At 44.3% G+C, this 21658-nt stretch overlaps 1 protein-coding gene across 4 annotated transcripts in view; it reads left to right on the plus strand.

Annotated features, from left to right (window-relative positions):
- LOC121277364 (coronin-2A-like) overlaps positions 1-21658 on the plus strand; it is a 176308-nt gene that overhangs the window by 46133 nt on the left and 108517 nt on the right. Inside the window, exon 1 of one of the 4 annotated variants that reach the window (XM_041186745.1) lies at positions 5580-5653. The exons of the other annotated variants lie outside the window; for them this stretch is intronic. The gene's annotated coding sequence lies outside the window, so the exon portion shown is untranslated. Of the gene's footprint in view, positions 1-5579; positions 5654-21658 lie in introns of those variants that run through there. 4 annotated transcript variants of the gene reach the window in all.

A 21658-nucleotide genomic window follows, 5' to 3' on the forward strand; every position in this document is an offset into this window, starting at 1 on the left:
TTTCTATGCCATATATCCTATGTAATCCTATGTTCCTGAATGTCCCATCCATGCTTTTGTTATGTTTAGACTTGATTATTCCATTGCCCTTCTGACTGGCTGTCTAAGCTTGAGCTTATCCAAATTACTGCTGACTTTGCCTTAAATCACACCAAGACTCGTCACCTGTGTGCTCATTGATCTACAATGGTTCCCAGTTAAACAATACTTGTTAAAATTCACTTCTTTGTTTTCAAATCCTTCCATGGTCTCACCTATCTTTATAATCTCCTCCAGCCTGACAACCTAACGAGACGTCTGCACTCCTCCAACTTTAGCCTCTTCTGTATCTCTGGTTTTAATTGCTCCACCATTGGTTGCCGTGCCTTCAGCTGCCAAGGCCCTAACCTGTGCGATTCCCTCCCTGAAACCCTTCAACAATCTATCTCACTCCCCTCAATTAAGATGCCCCTTAAAACCTACCTCTCTGACCAACCGTTGGTCCTGTCCTAATATCTCTTTATTTGGCTCAGCGTCTCATTTAGTTTGATGCTCCTGAAGCACCCTGGGATGTTTTATGATGGCAAGAGCGCTATATAAATGCAATTTGCTGTTGTCTAGTTTCGACCATGGGGAAGTAGGTTCGAATGTCAGCTGCTGTGTTTGCATTGCCAAACTGGCCAGCTTACCCCAGGACAGAAATATCTTCTGCAACCATGAGCTAGTTTTAGCAACATACACATGACAATTGACATTATGCTGCAATCTGATTTCTGCAGACGACAATATGAAAAGACCTTTTGGATTCAATCTGCCTGGGCCAATGTCAATACATGACGTTGAGAGCAGAAGATATGAAGTCAATAGCACAAGGGCTTACTCAATGGTGGTAGGAACCAATGTTGAAAAACACTGGAATGAATTGTACTGATTGTTTTGGTTAGGATTTGCAACAGACAGAGATAAAAACAAAAAACTGCGGATGCTGGAAATCCAGAAACAGAAATACCTGGAAAAACTCAGCAGGTCTGGCAGCATCAACAGAGAAGAGTACAGTTGACGTTTCGAGTCCTCATGACCCTTCAGCTAGTTCTGTTGAAGGGTCATGAGGACTCAAAATGTCAACTGTACTCTTCTCCGCCGATGCTGCCAGACCTGCTGAGTTTTTCCAGGTATTTCTGTTTCTGTTTTTGTTTTGCAACAGACAGACCTGGATTCAGATGACTTTATAAACTGAACCAGCCCCAGTTTTGAGGTTTGATAACATCTAATGCTATGGCCTCCGTTGCAATGTTCAAACTCCAAATCAGACCAGATCTATTTTAATCTTTTTATTGCATCATCTTCCTCCAGTGTTAAATGACCTAGAGTCTTGATGAGGGTAAATAAGGAGAAACTGTTTCCATTGGCGCGAGAGTTGGCAACACAAGTTTAAGGTAATTGGCAAAAGAACCAGAGAGGAAATAAGGGAATTTATTTTACACAGAGTTGTTGTGATCTGGAATGCGCTGCCTGAAAAGGGTGCTGGAAGCAGATTCCATAGTAACTTTCAGAAGAGAATTGGACAAATACGTGTTTAAAAATAATGGCCAGGCTTTGAGGAAAAGCAGGGGCAGAGCGGGTGGTACTAGTTGGATAGCTTTTACAAAGAGCTGACACAGGCACAATGGGCCAAGTGGCCTCCCTCTGTGCTGTATCAGTCTAAATAAATATTGTATATTTCATGTCAAGGTTATACCTTCTCCACCATACTTCATACACCAGGATGTTGTGATGTTTTTGTTTAGAAGTTGAATTGAAGTATTCTGCTGGAAAAGTTGGCCTGGCCCCTCCCTAAGACCAAGATGCAACGAGGTAACAAAGCCCCCACCATTTATGATACAAGTAATGAATGCAGGGAAAACCTTGAACTGTATCACAGCACAAGTCACTTCAAGTTTTTACAAGGATAGAGAAGGTAATAAAAGAATGCTAGAAACTCCAATTAACATCATTTTATGAAGGCAACAAATAAATTCAACACTGATAAACTTGATACAAACAGGCTTGAGGGTGGAATTTGCTTGAAAGGTTCCCAAATTTCCTGGTGTAAACCCCCGTGTAACTGTGTAAACCACTGGTTTCTCTAACCTTTCTGATCTTGCTTTGGACTTCCAGATGGATCTCTGTGGCAATGGTATGTGAATTATATTGTTAAGATGGACAGGTGAAAGGCATTGTTTAATTAAGTATTTAGAACACTTACCAACCAAGACTCACTCTTCCGCGGCTACGTTCGCTGCCGGGTATCCTTGGAGAGGGAGCACGCGGTGTCTGGCAGCACACTCGAGGCCTTCCATGCCCGGTGGGCATCGCGGGGACTGGGGTGCTTTATTGACCCCTTTAACCACATTTTGGTTTAAAGTTTGTAAGTTTCCTTTAAACTTTGTTCTTGGTTTTACAGCTGACCTGAATTAGGGGCTGTGCCTGATTTATCCCAATTTTGTTAATTTGGTTTAACTGGTTCTAACTCGAAAGAGTTACCAACCAAGACTGCCCTTGAAGGGGCTATTTGGCTGGTTTGATTGGGTAATTCATTAATTGTAAAGTCTTATTTTATTGGTGTACTCAAAAGAGTGCAAAGGAAGACTACTGGAGGAAAAAACAAAAATACCTGGAAAAACTCAGCAGTCTGACAGCATCTGCGGAGAGGAATACAGTTAATGTTTTGAGTCTGTATGACTTTTCATCAGAACTGAGGGAATATAGAAATGAAGTGAAATATAAGCTGGTAGAGGAGGGTGGGACAGGTAAAGCTGGATAGAGGGCCAGTGATAGGTGGAGACAGAGATTGCCAAAGATGTCATAGACAAAAGGACAAAGGGGACTACTGGGGCACTGGGTTAATGGTTAAAAGGCAAACATATGTAATGCTGCATTCTGTAAATAAACCAACTATTAAGGAAAGGATCTGTGTCTAGTTTCATACTTCATCTGGCTTTGGGATTCATTTAACACCCAGGTGATTTTGATCATGTAAATTTAATGGTGTTTGATATCTAGGTTTTAATTGGAAGAAACGATTTGTATGATGTGTGTCAGCCATAGCTCAGTGGGTAACATTTCTCACCTTCCAGGTGAAAGATTGTAGGTTCATATCCCACTCCAGAGGCTGGAGCACATGACCTGGGCCGACATTCTGATGCAGAGCTGAGGGAAGTGCCCCGCACTGTCAGATGTGCCATCATTTTAGATGAGGTATTGAACAGAGGCCCTGGCTGCTATATCAGGTGGACATAAAAAATCCCACTGTCACTATTTGAAGATGAGTAGGAGAGTTCTCCTCTTGTCCTGGCTAATATTTATCCCTTAACCACCATCACTGAAAAACAAATCATCTGGTCGTTATCACATTGCTGTTGGTGGGAGCTTGCTATGTGCAAATTGGCTACAGCATTTCCTAAATTACAACAGTGACTGCACTTCAAAAGTATTTCATTGACTGTAAAGTGCTTTGGAATGTCCTGAGGTTGTGACGGGAGCTATATAAATGCATGTTCTTTCTGGTTACCTTATGAGGAAAGGATTTACAGGCTGGGCCTGTAACCATTGAAGTTTAGAAGAATGAGCAGTGATCTTATGGAAACATATAAAATCCTGAGGGGACTTGACAGGGCGGATGCTGGAAGGATGTTTCCCTTTGTGGAAGAGACTAGAACTAGGGGAAACAGTTTAAAAATAAGGAGTCTCCCAGTTAAGATGGAGATGAGAAAAAAATCTTTGAGGTTGTGAGTCTGGGGAATTCTCTTCCCACAGAAAGTGGTGGAAGCAGAGTGATTTGAATATGTTTAAAGCAGAGGTAGATAGATTCATGACTAACTAGGGAGCCAAAGGTTATTGGAAGTAGGTGGAATGTGTCATTGAGCCCACAATCAGAGCAGCCATGGGCTTAAGTTTTGTGGTCCTGCTCGCCACGGAATTGTAGCGGACTGGACGGACAATTTGACAGACAAGCAAAAGTCTGTTGTGGTGGAACTGGAAAATTCCGGCCAGAATCTTGCTGAATGGCGGAGCAGTCTTCAGGGGCCAAACTCCTGCTCCTAACTCGTACATTCATTGTGGGGATAGAATGGAATTTTGCTGTGATTAAATTGGTCCAGACAAAAATGCCCCACATATTTCATGGAATTTAACTTTTCACTTCCAGGATTTGATCAAATAAAATTTGGTGGGAATTCATATGGAGATTCTCCTGCTTGCCCTTTGTAACTTCAGCTGAAGAGCAGCAGGGACAGTTGGAAAAATGAGATGAGTGGCAGATACCGATACACAAGCAGGATAAGCCTTTTGGTACAATTATGAAAGTGGTTTGATGGGGTGGACATGGAAAAAGATAGTCCCAATTGTGGGGGAGACCAAACCAGGATGTGTAAATATTAGACAGCCACTAATAAATCCAATGGAAAAAAAAAAATTCAGGGGAAACTTCTTTACCTAGAGAATGTGGAACTCGCTACCACATGGAGCAGTTGAGGCGAATAGCAACAGGGAGAGGCATAAGGGAGAAAAGACTAGAAGGATAAGAGGTCTGGTGAAGTAGAATTGGAGGATGGTCATGTGGAACATACACATTGTTATAGGCTAGTTGGGCCAGGATTGGCATTTAAGTAATTTTTCATTTTCAGGATTTCCATTGGATTGTTTGCAACAAGCCACCTGCTTGTTCCTGGTGAAGCAGTGCCTTGCACATTGTAGAATGTAAGATAAAAGGAAGTGGTTATTGCTGGGGTTTGTTGAGATTTACTCATGTAATTTCTCATTTTTTGGTCACACCGCCTCTTTGTCCACTTCCTCTTCCCCTTCCTCAATCCTCTTCCTGTTTTCCACCACCCCGCCCCCCTTTTCCTCATTCCATTCCTTTGTCACTGCTTTTTTTGCTTCCTTCTTCTCTTCCTCTGCCTCCTTTTTCCTTCCTCCTATCTTTCATTGTTTTCCGTTGGTTTGTTCTCTAATTTGAATTTAACGAGCCAGAAGGTTACTGCTTCCTTGGTGGAGAAACCTGAACCCAAGTTTGATAATTTAAACGGCGAGATGTTGGCCACATTAATATCTAAACTTTACATGTGGGCACTGAGGTATCTATTATCCACGTGGTTGTGAGGACATGCCTGCTGCAAGGAGAAAGTTAGCATTGGAAAGTGAAGTGATCTGAGAGCATATCCATGAAGGGATGCAAGGCACACTAATTGGCTTCATGTTATAATGATCTTAAAATTAGGTGCATATCTATGGCTGTTTGTCAGTACAGCTTTATTACGGACACTTGCAATGCTGTTTTTATTATGTACGCAGCTACTTAAACACCAGGGAGCCAATTAGGATGTGAAGCCTATTTTCTAATTTTTGCTATTTTCCCCATCATCCCTGCACCTAGTATGGTATGTGCCTTGTTATAGATTAACCACTGCCCAAACTTGTCATATCAACTCTTGACTGGCAGTGCTGCTAATGTGGACACACCCAGAAGAAAATAGAGATAGGACGCGGGTGTTCAGAGTTTAACCAGAACAATATGCAGTTTAATCCAGTTTTCAGGCGCTGAACCCAGGCATCAGCTCCTTTGTTTCTGTGACGAGTATGAACTGCCAACTTTTGCATTAAGTCATAAGATTCTGCTCTTCAGTTTAATGAAAAGGTTAGTGTTAGTGTTGGGGTGAGATTGATCCATGGGTGAATTTTCCATTAGTCAGTTTGTGGTAGTTGTTCTGGGATGGATAGCTCTATCTTCCAAAATGACTTAAATGGTCACAAGGGATCTATTGTAAAGGTGAGATGGCGTTGGCCCTCTTTGCCCTGTTAATAACTTAGAGTTGTGCAGATGTGTTGAATGGTCTCTTCAGTGCATAAGTCCATTAACTATGTGGAACTTGGTTGTAACATGCACAACCAATGTCCGTAATAGTTTACAGTTCTGTTTTCTGTTACTTCTGTTATGGTCTGACACTTTTGCCCCACCCATGCACCAGGTTTTGGATGTATTGAGGATTGGTGCAAAGGTAAATTTTTGATAAGAGTGGCATTTTTTTCCCCTATGTGACTTTAGTCTTTATGTTCCAGTGAGGGCTAGTAATGTCCAAAGTAGATAAAGTGGCAAGAAGTTTTGTTTAATTTTTGCCCAGGCATTTTTTTAATGGTTCTTGTTCCTCTACCTCCTAAAACTCCTGTAAGTTTGTATTTACAAACTGTTTGATTATAATTTTAGAAATATGGACAGCAAAATGGAATTGATACATACCAAAACTTGCTTTGAGTTCACCCATCACCCTCTCTGCTTTGTGACCTACATTTGCTTTCTGTTAAGCAACATCTTGATCTTAAACTTCTTATCCTTGTGTTCAAATCCTTCCATGGCCTCATTGCTCCTTAAATCTGTAATATCCTCCAAGACCTCCCTTCTCCTCCAAGTCTGATTCCTTACACATCTCCGATTTCCTTTGCTCCACCATTGGCAGCCATGCCTTCAGATGCCTGGGCCTGAAGCTCTGGAATTTCCTCTCTAAATATCTCATGCTTCCTTTTAGACACTGCTTAAATCCCATCTCTTTGACCAAACTTTTAGCTATTTGTCCTAATGTGTCTATGTTGTTCGGTATCAAGTCTTGTGAGAAAATGTGTTAACGTTAATTAAGGTGAAGTACTGGTGGGCACTCTCAGAAGCACATATAAAGAGACTTTTAGGATGGTGGGTTGTAGAGTTAGGAGCTCTACATTTGGTATGTTTGGCTTTGTGAATAAGTCTAAAACTGAATAAAGATTAACTTCTGGTAGTCTCTGGTAAGACCAGAGGTGGACTCCTCTGCCAACTGGCCATGGTCTCCCATCTGTCTGCTGCCCTTGTCCTTCTAGGTGGTAGTGGTTGTGGGTTTGGAAGGTGAGTGGAGCTACTTACAATTGTGGAGGCTCCTGAGGCCAGAATTGAAGGGAGCACAGAGATCTCGGAGGGTTGTTGGGCTGCAGCAGGTAACAGATCAGACGGATGGAGCAAGACCGTGGAAGGATTTGAAAACAAGGACTAGAATTTTAAAATTGAGGCATTGCTTAACTGAGAGCCAAAGTAAATTGGTGAGTATAGGGTTGATGGATGAATGGGACTTGGTGCCATTAAGACATAGGCAACAGAATTCTGGATGACCCCAACGTTATGGAGGGTAGAATGTGGGAGACCAGTCAGGAGGATGTTGGAATAGATCAGTCTAGAGGTAACAGTGGCATGCATGTGGGTTTTGGAATGTAAAAATACCTTCAAATAGCCAAGGTGCTGTTCAGTATTTTATAATGGATACAGAACCAGTCAACTCTGGATGTCAATTGTTCACTCCTACGGTGGAATCTTCGGCACTTGCTGGTGGCGAGCTTGGAGGCAGTGTGGTGGTATACCTGAATCCTGCTGCTTGTCCATTTCCAGCAGAATAAACCTCTGGTCGGGAGGGTCCATCGGTGACCTTCCTGCCCTACCATCAACTGAGGTCCTTGAGCAGCCAATTGATGACCACTTAAGGGCCTCATCCTGCTGCTGCTGGTAGGAACCCAGCTGTAAACAGGCTGCATACACAATAGGTGAACCTGTGCAGGCCGCTTCTCACCTCAGGGGCCGGGACCCTCAATCAAAGACGCTCAGTGCCTGATCGAGGACTTCGTCACCTCTCCTGCCCTTGCTTCTGACCTGCCCCCTATCCCTCTCTCCCTGTGACACCCCGCAAAACCCCCTCCTCCTATACATAAATTACTTGTGCCCTGGGTCGCTCCGCGCTTCTGGGATTCCAAGGGGTGTCCGCCAGCAGCAGCCACGGCCTCCTTAGTGGCGCTGCTGAGCACAAGAGCAGACTGCCTCTGGTCGGCAGCTTTCCCTAGGTGGGACTTTCGGCCCTGGGGTCTTGATTCCGTTGCTGGCCTCACCACTGCCTGATTGGTGTGTGGTTTTGGCGAGCTTTCCTGGAAAGAGGCACTGCAAGTCTCTGGCGGGCTCTCCAGCTTGCAGGCAAGACCCCAATGCCACAAGAAGATTCCGCCCTAGTCATATTTTTCTTAGGAACAGATTTTATCATTTACAAACTTCTGTCACAATTTGAAGCTATTATTTTTAATTTTTTTTGTGAAAGCAGAGGTTTAAATTTATACGTGAAATTCACTTTTCATAAAGTTCTTTGAGAAAATTAATAGCAAGGGTTATCCATCCATCCTCCCACCACTGCTCCTCGGAGGCAGTAAGCTGACCAGGGCCCACCGGACCTCCCTTTCATCAGCCACAGTCTCCAGCTCCTCCTTGGGGATTCCCAGACATTCCCAGGCCAACCAAGAGATGTAATCCCTCCAGTGTGTCCTGGGTTGGCCTCGAGATTTCCACCCAGTGGGCCGTGTCCGGTGCAGCTCCAGCGGGAGCCTGTCAGGGGGCATCCTTATCAGATGCCTGAACCACATCAACTGGCCCCTCTCGATCCGGAGGAGCAGCAGCAGCTCTGCTCCGAGGCTCTCCCGGATTGCCGAGCTCCTCACCCTGTCCTGGAGAGTATGCCCAGCCACCCTGCGGAGAAAGCTCATTCCCGTCACTTGTACCTTCAATCTTATCCTTTCAGCCATTACCCACAGTAATGTACCTCGGCTGCACCTTGATATCCTGTCCATGAAAATCATAAACAGGACCATAGGTAAGGATGGGGATGTAGATCAACTGGTAAACAGAGAACTTCGTCCTAAAACTCAGCTCCTGCTTCACCACCGTGGGCCAGTAACCCGCCCGCAAAGCTATAGCCACCGCACCGATCCGCTGGTCAGTCTCACACTCCCTCCACCACCATCACTCGCAAACAAGACCCCGAGATACTTGATCTCCTCCACTAAAGGAAGCTGGTCTCCCCCCTCCCTTCACCTGGAGAGAGCAACCCACTCTTTTCCAGGAGAGAGCCATGACCTCCAATTGGGAGGCGCTGATCCGATTCCCGGCTGTGTCACACTCGCCAGCGAAACGTTCGAGATCGCGCTGGTGGTCACAGTCGGATGAGACAGAAAGCGCGACGCCATCTTCAAATGGCAGAGATGCCACCCTCAAGTCCCGAAACTGGATACTCTCCATACCTTGGCTACGCCTTGATATCCTGCCTGTGAAAATCACAAACAGGACTGGAGACAAGGCTGCACCCTTGGCGAAGTCCAATGCCCACCTCGAATGAATTTGACTTAACACTGAGCAACTCTTGCTCCACGAGTAGCGGGACCTGATATCATGCAGAAGTAGCACCGGCACTCGTATTCCAGCAGCACCTCCTGCTAAATATCCCGAGGAACGCGGACATGTACCTTCTCCAGGTCTACAAAACAGAAGTATACCAGACTAGCAAACTCCCATGAACCCTGAAATATCTGTGAGAGGGCAAAGAGCTGGTCCACTGTGCCATGGCCAGGCCAGAATCCGCATTGTTCCACCTGAACCTGAGGTTCAACTAACAGACAAGGTCTCCTTTCCAGCACTCTGGCATCGGCTTTCCCCGGGGGAGGCTGAGGAGTGTGATCCCCCGATAGTTGGAACACACCCCCTGGTCCCCTTTCTTATAGACTGGGGCCCCCACCACAGTTTTCCAAGCCAGTGGTACTCTCCCTGCCTTCCACACAACATTTGAAGAGGCGCATTAACCATGACACCCCAACATTGTCCAGCATCTTCAACATCTCCGGACAAATCTCGTCCACCCCTGCAACCTTAAGGCTACGGAGGCGCTAGACCATCCCCAGCGACCACAGTAGCAAGGGTTAAAGCTATTGAAATCCACAAATTATTATCCAATCACTTATTTTTTTTACCTAAACTCTAGCTTATTTTACAGGAGCAGCTCGTTTAGAATTGGAGGAAACCAAATTATTAAAATAATCAAAGTTGGCAATAAAACACCCCACAGACTGCCTTTCAGAGAGTGGCTATTCATTTCATCTCTGAGGCAGAACTGATAATGAAAGAAAGAGAGATGTGCATTTCTATAGCACCTTTCTTGACCCCGGGGACACCCTGAAATGCTTTACAGTCACTGAAGTGCTTTTTGAAGTGTGGTCACTGTTGTAATGTAGGAATCACAGGAGCCAATTTGAGCACAGCAAGCTCTCTCAAACAGCAGTGTGATAGTGGTAAGGTAACCTGTTTTTGTGTTGCTGATTGAGTTGTAAGTGCTGGCCCTAGGACACTGCTCTTTACTATTTTACGTCCACCCGACAGGACAGGCTTTAACAGTTTTACAGGTTAATCAGGTTTAACAGTTTAAAAGCTTATGAATTGAGTTTCTGCAACTCTCAATCCTGTTTAATTCATCTGAAGTGAAGTAGCACTTGCTGCTTGACCAGGGCTCCTGTTAAGCCTCAGATGGTGGGGGGGCGGAAGGGGGGAAAACTGTGAAGTCATGTAACAAGGACCTGCAGGTGTACGTACACAAGCCTTTGAAAGTGGCAGGACGATAAACACCTGGGCCTGAATTTTCAGCTGGGCGAGCGGGCGGGTGGGAACGATCGGCGGGCCCTGGAGCGGTCGGGAAATAGACCGTCGACCACTGCCTGGGTTGTGGGTGGGAGGAGGGCGAGCGCTGAAGTCAGCGCGGGCGTGGGGGAGCGCTCAGAGAAAGCTCCCTGAAGGTGGAGAGCTGCCTTGGGGAGGTGAAGAATTCAAAAGTATCAAATAATGATTTTTAAATCTAGTTTTTAAAAAGAATATCCACGCAACATAAACAGTCACCTGAGCGTGGACATTGTAAAAATTCCATGCATGGATTTTTTTTTTTTATTCAATGACGGAAACTTCATCCCGTCCTTGGATGAGGTTTCCTGAAAAATGAAAAGGCCACCTGGCTGATTTGCCCGTCCGCCAACCATAACATTGGACGGGCAGTGGGAAATCCCAGTTAATTGTGCGATTAATGGGTTTAGAAGCCCTCCTAATTGTCGGCGGGCGCGTTTCTGAGTTTAGCACTCCCGCTGCCTGAAATATCAAGCAAGTGCGCGATGATGTCGGGACACTCAGCTAATGTCACCACACGCTATTTTACACTTGAGTGTGTTGAGCATGCACCCACACGCTGAGCGAAAAATTCTGCCCTTGAAGTGGAAAAAATTGGCAGGGATCAATGGAGAAAGTACTGGGAACGGGCATAGCTAAATTGCTCCTGCAGAGAGTCGCATGGAGTCAATGGGCCAAATGGCGGCCGCCTGTGCTGTAACCATTCTATGAAAAGTCGAGAAGGCAGTTTTAAAATAAAACATATGGGATCTTTAACGTTACAAATATAAGCACAGAGTACAAAAGCAAGGAAGTTTGGCTTAACCTGTATATTATCACTAGTTCAGCCTCAGCTGGAGTACTGTGTCCAATTCTGGGGTGACTGGATCTGTATTCCCTAGAATTTCAAAGGATGAGGGTTGATCTCACTGAAGTGTGCGATATTCTTACATGGCATTACAGGGTAGAATATCTGCTGGTTGGTGAGCCTAAAACCAGGGGACATAATCTTAAATGGCCCGCCCCTTATCCTGAGAGTGAGATAAGGAGGAATTTCTTCACTCAGGGGGTGGTGAATCTTGGAATTCTATACCCCAGGGGGCTGTGGAAGCTCAGTCATTGAGTATGTTCAAGGTAGAAATCGATAGGTTACTGGAGACCAATGACATAAAGGGATATGGAGGTAGTGCGGAAAAGTGGTGTTGAGCTAGATGATCAACCATGATCGAATTGAATGGCAGAGCAGGCTCGATGGGCTGAATGGCCTACTCCTGATCCCATGTTCCATCGTAGGAAGGATGTCAAGGCCTTGGAGCGGGTGCAGTGGAGGTTTACACGAATGGTGCCAGGGATGAGGGACTTCAGTTGCGTGGACAGACTGGAGAGGCTGAAGCTCTTCACCTCACAGCAGAGAAAGTTGACGGGAGATTTAATAGAGTTGCTCAAAATCATGAATGGTTTTGATAAGAGTAAATAAGGAGAAACTGTTTCCAAATGGTAGAATAGTTGGTAGCCAGAGGACACAGATTTAAGGTGATTGGCAAAAGAAGCAGAAGTAGCAAGAGGAAACATATTTTTACACAGCCCATTGTTAAGATTTGGGTTGCGCTGCCTGAAAGGAAGCAGATTCAAGAGCAAGTTTCAAAAGGGAAATGGATAAATACCTGAAGGGGAAATATTTGCAGGGCTTTGGGAAAGAAAAGGGGAGTCGGGCTAATTGGCTAGCTCTTTGAAAGGGCTGGCACAGAGCCAATGGGTTGAGCGGTCTCCTTCGATGCTATATAATTCTGTGATTCATGCGCCCATGTCCACTTGAAGCCTAACCCAGTTTCACATGTGGTACATATTACGATGTGACAGCTGCGACGGACTCACCAATTCGTCTGTCACCCAGCGTGACCTGAAGGGGGAGAGGAGCAGATGGATCAGCGGATAAGTTTCGCCGTTTAGTAATTTAATATAATAATTAATAAGTAATCTCATATGGACTGGGAAGGATTTTTTTCCTTACTCTAATGTATTATAGTGTTTTTTTAAATTAGTTTGCAGATCGCAGTAACAGAAGTGCTTGCATAATGAATTTCCATAATGCCTTTCACCACCTCAGAATATCCCAAAGTCTTTCACAGCCACCGAAGTACTTTTCAAGTGTTGTCACGAATGTAATGGTGGAAATACATCAGCCAATCTACGCACAGCAAGATCCTACAAACAGCAATGTGATAATGATTAGATCATCTGTTTGTTTTGACGTTGGTTGAAGGCAAGGGCGCTGGGATGTCTTCCCAACTCTTCTTCAAAATTGATGAGACCACATCTAGAGTAAGAAGGGATATAAATGCGTTAGAAGTAATTCAGAGAAGGTTCACTCGACTGATACCTGGAATGAAGGGGTTATCTCATGAAGAAAGGTTGGACAGGCTATTCCTGTATCCATTGAAGTTTAGATGAATGAGAGGTGATCTTATTGAAGCATATAAGATCCTGAAGGGACTTGACAGGGTGGATGCTGAAAGGATGTTTCCCCTTGAGGGAGAGAATAGAACTAGGGGACAGAGTTTTAAAAATATGGGGCCTTCCATTTAAAATGGAGATGAGAAGAACATTTTTCTCTGAGGGAACTGAATCTTTGGAACTCTGGAGTGGTGGAGGCAGGGTCATTGAATATTTTTAAGGCAGAAATAGTTAGATTCTTGACTAACAAGGAAGTTAAAGGTTATTGGGGGTTGGCAGAATGTGGATTTGAGGCCACAATCAGATCAGCCGTGATCTTATTGAATGGCGCAGCAGGCTTGAGGGGCTGAATGGCCTACTCCTGCTCCTAATTTGTATGCTTGTATGAAATATTGGCCAGGGGATTTCTGCATCCACCTAAAAGCGCAGCCAAGGTCTTGGTTCAACATTTAGCGACTTAGTAAGGTTCTACAATCCTTAATCCTGTTCAGTTCACCTGAAGTGTTTCTCTACTTGAGATCCTGCCATGTTGGAGGTCAGGAAACTGGGAGTGTCAATCAATTGTCTTTTTGTGCTGCAGCCCCCTAGAGTTAGCCATGAACTCACAGTTGCCTGTCTTGCAAAACGAGAGTGCTACTCATTGAGCCTCGGCTGACACCAAATATCAATGTACTGTCTTGTACATTATTGAGCCATCCAGATCAGGACTGATCTTTGATTTATCATAAATTAGTTGGTATCTGCAGCAGTTTTACTTTACAACTAGCCTTGGTGGCCTTAGGGTAAGGAAGGACAGTCAATCACCAAGATTTTTGTCTTTAACTGCTGTTCAGTGATTCTGCTGGGATGTGTTGAGGTTCAGAGCCAGGTGAGGACATGACCAGTCTTTACATTCTTGATTATCACTGAAAAGGGAGACATATTGCTGAAGCTTTTCGTCTTGCACTCATCAGGACAAATGCAAGAATGCCAAATTTCAAACGGTCACAGCAATTTATACTACAGGAGACAAGGGTGCTGATTGGTTGGCAAGTTGACTGTGATTGGCTGAGGCATTGCCATGGAGAAAGCAATGGGAGGAACTATAGGCTCCCCAAGTTCCCAGTTTAAAAAAGGTGCAGGGCTTGAACGTATAACAATCTTGCTGTTTATTTTTAAGTTCCCATCTTGAGAACAATTATCAAAGCAATTTCTTTTTGTTAACACTTTGCACCCTTGCCTGTCCACAAATGTTCAATATGGATCAATGTATTATGATGTGACAGCTGTAATATTACTGGTAAAGCTAATAGCAATAACTTTCATTGATTATAGCTCCTATAGTGTAGTAAATCATCCAAAGGTGTTTCACAGGAGCGATTTATGTAACAAACTTTGACCCCAGCTACATAAGGAGATTAGTGATCAAAAGCTTGGTAGGAGAGATGTGGAAGTTTTGAGGGAGGGAATTCTTGAGTTTAGGGCCTCGATGGCGGAAGGCACGGCTGCCAATGGTGAAGGGATGGATATTGGGGAAGTGCAAGAGGGGAATGGGATTTGGTATGAGTTAGGATCACGAGACATTGAAGGGATTTGAGGAAGATGATTTTTTAAAATTTACTGCTTTAATGGACTGGCAAACCACTGGAGAGATGAGGGAGCGACATCTTGCATTTATATAGTGCCTTTCTCATAGTAAAGCTTTCTGTGGTGCATCACAGGAGCATAATCCTGCAAAATGTGACACTGAGCAACATGAGATATTAGGACTGTCACACAAAAGATTGGTCAAAGTGGTAGATTTTAAGGAGTGTTTTAAAAGAGGATAGGGAGTTCGAGAGGTGGCAAGGTGTGGGGGTGGGGCCATTCCAAATCTTTGGGTGAAAGTGGCCAAAGGCACTCCCACCAGTGGTGGAGCAATTAAAATCCAGGATGCCCCAGAGGCCAGAATTAGATGTTTGCAGGTGTCTCCAGGGGTTGTTGGGCTGGAGGGAGTTACAGAGATGGAGGGGGAGCGAGGCCATGGAGGAATTTGAAAAATAGGATGCCAATTTCAAAACTGGTGATTTGCTGATCTGGGAGCAGGGCTTCCTGCAGGATGAAATACACTTGAATAGGTTTTGAATCGACATGATTTCTGGAGGTTGGAGGGCATGAGGACAGTGATGAGGCCCTCAGCAAAATTGACATTGCACGAACATGGTTAGGGGCGTTGAGAGGCAATGGAGCTGAAGTAAGGGTGAGGCAAGTGTGCTGCAAGGAGAAGCACACTGAGTGCCTGAAGGTTACAGCTCAGTGACTCTTTATTCCACTAGCACCAAACACGTTTAGTGAAAAGAGTTATTTTAACATCTGAACATTCTTGACTCCGTCTGCCGCCTGTCTTCCCGCCCAAAGGACTGGCCCCTCCCCCACCATGAACCCACCGGAAACGCTCTCCAACCCTGTGTGAACTGTGGGCACAGAACGGCTTAGCCACCCCACGCCCTCCACTGCCCCTAGCCTGCGCGTCTGTAACTGACACTGCTGGCAGTCCCCATGGCATCCGTGGGGCCCCAGCCTCCAGGCCCCTGCAGAGAGAGTGCCCCGGGGATGTCAGTGAGACAGCACGAGTCCCCCTCAACCCAAACATAATCGAGAGAGGTGGAAATAAGCACGTTGAGTGGATGGGATGTGGGGTTTGAAGCTTAGTTTAGGGTTGAACAGGGTTTCACAGAGTCAGAACAGGCTGTAATTAGTAGTTGAAATGGATGGTGATGGTGTTAGGGAGTAGGGTTTATCGCCAAGATGTGTTCTAGAAGGATCCAATAAATAAAAAAACTTTTGAACTAGTGCTGTTTAAAAAAAAAAGCCTGCGAGTTGAAACAGAGCAAAGGAGCCATTAAGTGAATCTATGGATGACAAGTAGCGGCCTGAACATTTTACAAGAAACATAATCCTACTAATTTTCCAAGCTAATGGTTATTTCAGCTCGCACATAATTTGGGTGCTGCTAAGTTTTCACAAGCTACCATCTGTTACCTTCCCTTCCTCAACCCTCCTCCCTGCTTCATAATCGAGGTCAAAGAAAAATTGTTCCCTATGGTTTATGTATCCATTTCTCGGACCTGCAGAGTGGAGTGATGTGCTGAAGGGGGAAATTCCGAGTTGTTTTTAAAATTTTATATATCTGTAATGAGGGTAAACGGGGCCAGACATTTAAGGACGCACTGCCCTGAAGAAAACACTTCCGTTGCCGATGAGCTATAGAAAACTAAAAAAGCAGAAGACACATCTGAGGGCGATCCAGATAAAAGACCACAGTTTTTCCAAATTTGCGATGGCCAATTGCAGACTGATTTTCTCTTTTCCAGCCCCACCCTTCCCTTCCTTTCTCTCTAGCCAAGCCAGCAGTTGGCTGTGATGTGCTCATTTTGTGACTGTTTAGAAGAGCAAGAGTAAAGGCTTGCATTTATAGAGCATGTTTTATGAGCTCAGGATGGCCTGAAGTGCTTGCAGCCAATGAAGTGCTTTTGAAATGTAGTCACTGTTGTAATGTTGGAAATGCGACAGCCAATTTGTGCACAGCAAACTCCCGGAAACAGCATCGTGACAATGACCTGATAGTTTGTTTTTGTGATGTTGATTGAGGGATAGATATTGGCCAGGACACTGAGGAGAACACCCCCTGCTCTTCTCTGAAAAGGTGCTGAGGGATCTTTGGCATCCACCTGTGAGAACAGACAGGGCATTGGACTTGGACTAATTAATGCCTCACCCAAAAAACAGCACCTCCTGACAGTGTAGCACTCCACTGCACTGGGAATATTAGCCTGGATTGGAAGTGCTGAGGCCTCTGGAGTGGGGCTTGAATCCACAAGCTTCTGACTTAGAGGCAAGAGTGCTCCCACTGACTCTGAATTAAACAAAGTTAATGGGATTTCTTTTTTGCTTTATTCTGCACTGTAACCCTCCAACTATATTTCATACAAAGTAGGCAATGGGTTTATATTAACATTTCAGCTAGTAAGCAGTTGGGCCATTAACTCTTCCTCTGCTTTCCAATACTAGAGAGTAGAGCAATAGCCAAGATTTCTGTTATCACAATCTAAGGTGCATCTTTTACTGTTAAACCAGATTAAGATTGGACTCTAGTGCGAACCATCCCAGGACAGTACGGCCTGCTGACATTGGCTTGCTTGGTTCACACATGATCTTAAAATACTCATCCTGGGAAGATGTGCTAGCCTTTGCTTTGATGTTATCCAAAGATGGAGACAATCAATTGCAAGTTCTTCATAGTGTTGGTGTTTATATCTTCAGTTCATCGTAATGATTCCTTTTCAATGAGCATTGGCTCCATGTCATATGTAGATCAATACTGAGTCAATCACTCTGCTGACCTACATTGGCTCTTAATCCTACAACACCTCCTTTTTAAAATTCTCAGTTTTGTCTTTAAATCTTTCCATGGTCTCACCCTTTCCTACCTCAGTAACTTTCTCCAGCCCCACAACCCTCCAGGGCCTCTGTGTACCTCCAAATCTGATCTCTTACCTAACCCCAATTTTAATTACTCTACCTTTGATGGCCATGCCTTCAGCTGTCTGTGCCTTAAGCTCTGAAATTCCCTCCCTAGCTCTGCCTGTCTACTTAACTGGGGGGCTAGTTAGCTCAGTTGGCTACATGGTTAGCGTGTGGTTCAAAATAATGCCAACAGCACCGGTTCAATCCCCATTCTGGCTGAGGTAGACTTGGGTCCTGCCTCCTCACCGTGCCCCTTGGAGTGGAAGACAAGAGCCAAAAAAACCTTCCTTAAAACCTACCTCTGTGAAGACATGTCCTAATCTCCTCAGATAAAAGTAAAATACTGCAGATGTTGGAAATCTGAAACAAAAACAGAAAATGCTGGAAAAACTCAGCAGATCTAACAGCATCTGTGGAGAGAGAGAAAAAAAAGTTAACATTTTGAGTCTCTATGAGCTCTGAAGAAGAGTCATACGGACTTGAAATGTTAACTCCTAATCTCCTCATGTGGTTCAGTGTCAAATTTTTGTTTGCTAACACTCCTGTGAAGCGTCTTGGAACATTTTACTAATTTAAAGGTGCTATATAAATGCAAATTGTTGTTGTTGTTGTTCAACTCCCTGTTTTGACTGAAGCTTTTTGGACACACTTCCTTATAACCCCTTCATTGAGTTGGTGTTGAGTCATTGAGTCAGTCTCCGGATTATCCCCAGTGCCATGTGTGAGTGAGTACAGAAATAGGAGGATAAGACAGGTGACTGCGTGGCTGGAAAGATGGTGCAGGAGGGAGGGCTTTAGACACTGGGACTGGCTCTGAGGGAGATGGCGCCTGTACAAGCCGGGACTGAGTTCCTTGTGGAGCGTTTTGCTTTTTCTGTTGGGGAGGGTTTAAACTAACTCAGCAGGGGTGTGAGAACCAGGATAGAGTATTAAAAAATAATATCAGGGTGCACAAAATGCTGGGAGAGGCAGATAGCACTAAAATAGAGAATAGTAAACTAGTAGATGGAGTCGGATTAAGGGAGCAAGTAATGAAGTCTAAATCAGGGTTACACTGCATGCATGTGAATGCACAGAGTATAATTAATAAAACTGGGGAGTTACAGGCACAGATTACAGGTTATAAGGAAGAGTGTCTAAAAGATTGGTCAAATTAGTGACTTGAAAACAACAACTTGCACTTATATAGCTCCTTTAAATCAGTAAAATGTTCCAAGACGGTTCACAGGAGCGTTAACAAACAAAAATGGGATTATGATGTTGTGGTGATTATGGAGACCTGAGGGACAGATCTGGGTGTTAAATATTCCTGGTTACATGGTGTTCAGAAAAGATAGGAAAGGGGAAAAAAAGGAGAAGGGTGGCGTTTTTGGTTACGGAGAGTATTGCAGTACTGGAGAAAGAGGATGTGTCAGAGGATTTAAGAACAGAATCGATTTGGTTAGAGCTAAGGAATAAGAAGGGTGCAATTACATTGCTCAGTGTAATATATAGGCCACCAGCTGGTGGGAATGATATAGAGGAACAGATCTGCAAGGAAATTACAGAGAGGTGTAAACATCACAGAGTAGTTATAATGGGGGACTTTAATTATCCGTACATAGTCTGGGATAGTGCTAGTGTAAGGGACAGTGAGGGACAAGATTTCCTAGATTGTGTTCAGGAGAATTTCCTACAGCAGTATATGTGCAGTCCAATAAAAAAGGAAGCACTGTTAGACCTGGTTCTTGGGAATGAGGTGGGCCAAGTAGATCAAGTGACAATGGGGAAACATTTAGGGGGCAGTGATCACTGTGACATACGGTGGAAAATGACATTGGTCAATCCGGAATAAGAATAACCAACTGAGAGAGCAGACTTCAATGGGGCAAGAACGGAGCTGGGCCGGACTGGAACCAAAGGTTGGCGAGAGAAACTAGCTGAACAATGGGCTACCTTCAAAGAGGAGATGGTTTGGGCACAGTCAAGGTATGTTCCCTCAAAATGGAAGGTAGGTCAAACAAATCCAGAGCTCCCATGATGACAATTTAGTTAAAGAAGAAAAGTTGCGCTTACAAGGTCAGCAAATACAATTGACAGTCAAGCTGAATACAGAAGGTTCAGAAGGGATGTGGAAAAGCAAATACAAGAAGCAAAGAGGGATTATGAAAAAAGACGGCAGCTAACATAAAAAGAAATCCCGAAGTATTCTATAAGCACATCAGTAGTAAAAGGAGGAGTAGGGCTATTAGGGACCAAAAGGGGGTTTTACACATAGAGGCAAGAGGCCTGGCTGAGGTGTTAAATGAATACTTTGCATCTGTCTTTACCGATGAGGCAGATTCTTCCCAGGCCATGATGACAGAGGAGGAAACTCAGTCACAAGGGTTTAAAATTAATAAGGAGGAGGTATTGGATAAGCACTTAAAGTTGATAAGGCACCGGGACCGGATGCATCCAAGAATATTGAAGGAAGTGAGAGTGGAAATTGCAGGGGCACTGGCAATAATCTTTCACTGTTCCCTGGATTCGGGGGAGGTGCCGGAGGACTGGAGAATTGCAAATATTACACCTTTGTTCAAAAAAAGTTGTAATGATCTGCCCAGCAATTACAGACAAGTCAGTTTAACTTCAATGGTGGGGAAACTTCTAGAAACAATTATTCAGGATAGAATTAATAGTCACATGGAAAAATGTGGATTGATTTGGAAGAGTCAGCATGGATTTGTTAAAGGAAAATCATGTCTCACTAACTTGCTGGAGTTTTTTTGAAGATGTAACAGAAGGCTGATGAGGGCAAGGCTGTTGATGTGGTTTATATGGACTTCCAAAAGGTGTTTGATACAGTGCCACACAACAGACTTGTGATGAAAGTTATAGGTCATGGAATAAAAGGGACAGTAGTAACGTGGATGCAAAATTGGCTGAGGGATAGGAAACAGAGAGTAATAGCTAAAGGGTATTTTGCAGGTTGGGAGAAGGTTTGTAGTGGAGTTCCTCGGGTCATTATTGGGACCATTGCTTTTCCTGGTATATATAAATGATCTAGATCTTGGTGTTCAGGGGAAAATTACCAAGTTTGCAGATGACACAAAACTTGGGAGAATTGTGAACTGTGAGGAGGACAGTGTAGAACTTCAAAAGGACATTGACACATTGGTGGAGTGGGCAGATAGGTGGCAGATGAAGTTCACTGTGGAGAAGTGTGAGGTGATACACTTTGGTACAAAGCTCATGGAGAGACAGTATAAAATAAAGGGTACTATTCTAAAGGGTGTGCAGAAGCAGAGAGACCTGGGTGTATATGTACATAAGTCCTTAAAAGTGGCAGAACAGGTTGAGAGAGCTGTTTCTAAAGCTTACAGTTTTTTAGGCTTCATTGATAGGGGCATAGAGCACAAGAGCAGGGAGGTTGTGATGAACATTTATATAAGACACTGGTTAGGCCTCAGCTGGAGTATTGTGTACAGTTCTGGGCATCACATTATGAGAAGGATGTGAAAGCATTGGAGATAATACAGAGGAGGTTTATGAGAATGGTTTCAGGGATGAGACATTTAGTTATAAGGAAAGATTGGAGAAGTTAGGACTGTTTTTCTTGGAGAGGAGAAGGCTAAGAGGAGACTTGATAAAAGTTTTCAAAATCATGAGGGGGCTGGATAGAATAGATAGGGAGAAACTGTTCTGCTCATAAACAGATCGAGAACCAGAGGGCACACTTTTAAAGTGTTTTGCAAAGTAAGCAAATGCGAGGTGAGAAAAAACTTGTTCACACAGTGAGTAGTTAGGATTTGGAATGCACTGCCTGGGAGTGTGGTGGAGGTAAGTTCAAATGAGGCATTTAGAGGGCATTGGATGATTATTTAAAAAGAAACAATGTGCAGGGGTACAGGGAAAAGACAGGAGATTGGCACGAAGTTAAAATGCTCAGACAGCCAGTGCAGACACGATGGGCTGAATGGCCTCCTTCTACACCGTAACAACTTTGTAATTCTGTTCGTATTTTCCTCCTGCCTCAATGAAGCAGCTCCAGGGTGAAGCTGCTATAAGGAGTGTGAGTTGTGGTTGTTGAAGCATCTCCTTGCCCTTCAATAAAGACCAGCAGTGTCGCTCTCCAACAGGTTGTCTCCACAAGTAGCTACATGAAAAACCAGATCTTCTACCAGCTCCTGCAATCTGCAGTTCTGAAGAAGAGTCATATTGGACTGGAAACATTAACACTGTTTCTGCCTCCACAGCTGATGCCAGATC

Source organism: Carcharodon carcharias, chromosome 4, assembly GCF_017639515.1.
Source record: "Carcharodon carcharias isolate sCarCar2 chromosome 4, sCarCar2.pri, whole genome shotgun sequence".
Lineage (NCBI taxonomy): Eukaryota > Metazoa > Chordata > Chondrichthyes > Lamniformes > Lamnidae > Carcharodon > Carcharodon carcharias.